This window comes from Corvus brachyrhynchos, unplaced genomic scaffold (genome assembly GCF_000691975.1).
Source record: "Corvus brachyrhynchos isolate BGI_N302 unplaced genomic scaffold, ASM69197v1 scaffold30, whole genome shotgun sequence".
Taxonomy (NCBI): domain Eukaryota; kingdom Metazoa; phylum Chordata; class Aves; order Passeriformes; family Corvidae; genus Corvus; species Corvus brachyrhynchos.
This window is the reverse complement of record NW_008235742.1, coordinates 545,040-545,812: the sequence shown is the minus strand read 5'-3', so window position 1 is coordinate 545,812 and position 773 is coordinate 545,040.

Sequence of the window (773 nt, the reverse complement as noted above, 5' to 3'; positions counted from 1 at the left end):
CCGGCCGTGTCTGGTCCGCATCCCACCCGCAGGGGTGTCCCGGTCCCGTGGACGAAGCAGCCCCCTCCCGGGACACCGGGTCCCGGCTCATGCCGGTGGTTTCCCGGGCAGCGGGAAGAGGGTACCAAGGGGCTGTGTTTGTCCCAGGTTACCTCTGGAAGACTTGGGGGGCTCCAGGGTCCCGGTGCCCTTGGTGTGCCCTGAGCTCTGGTTCCCTCTCAGGACCCTCCTGGATCCCGGGGCTCCGGCAGTGCAGGGGTCAGTTCTGCACAGGTGTGACCTTGGGGTGTTTTGGCGTGGCAGGGCTGTGTGACAGCGCCCAGCACGCGGGGTGCTCGCTTGCCTGTGCTGTGGAGGCCACCCTTGGGTGGCCACCTCTGCACCACACCAAGGAGCCCCAGTCAGCGGGTTTGCCGGTGTTGGGGTGCTCCGGCGAGCAGTGGGACCAGCAGGCAGCATTGCTGGTGGCATAGCTCAGGGCTCCCGCAGCACTGAGCTCTGCCTGACCGGGTGACACAGGCGCCTGGCAGCCCCAGTGGCTTTGATTGTGGGATGGTGGGAGAACACCTGGATCCTGCCTCCAGAGTTCCGCTGCCACGGCCGGCACAGGGACGAGCTGGGACTCCTGGACATGTTGAGACCCAGGGCTGGGAGAGCCGGGCAGCGCTCGGAGCGCTCAGACACGGCCCTTATCTGCTGCCACCACCCTGGGAACTCGTTGCACGCTCAGCTCCAGTGAATTTCCTTTTTCTGTTTTTGTTTCTTTCCTGCTG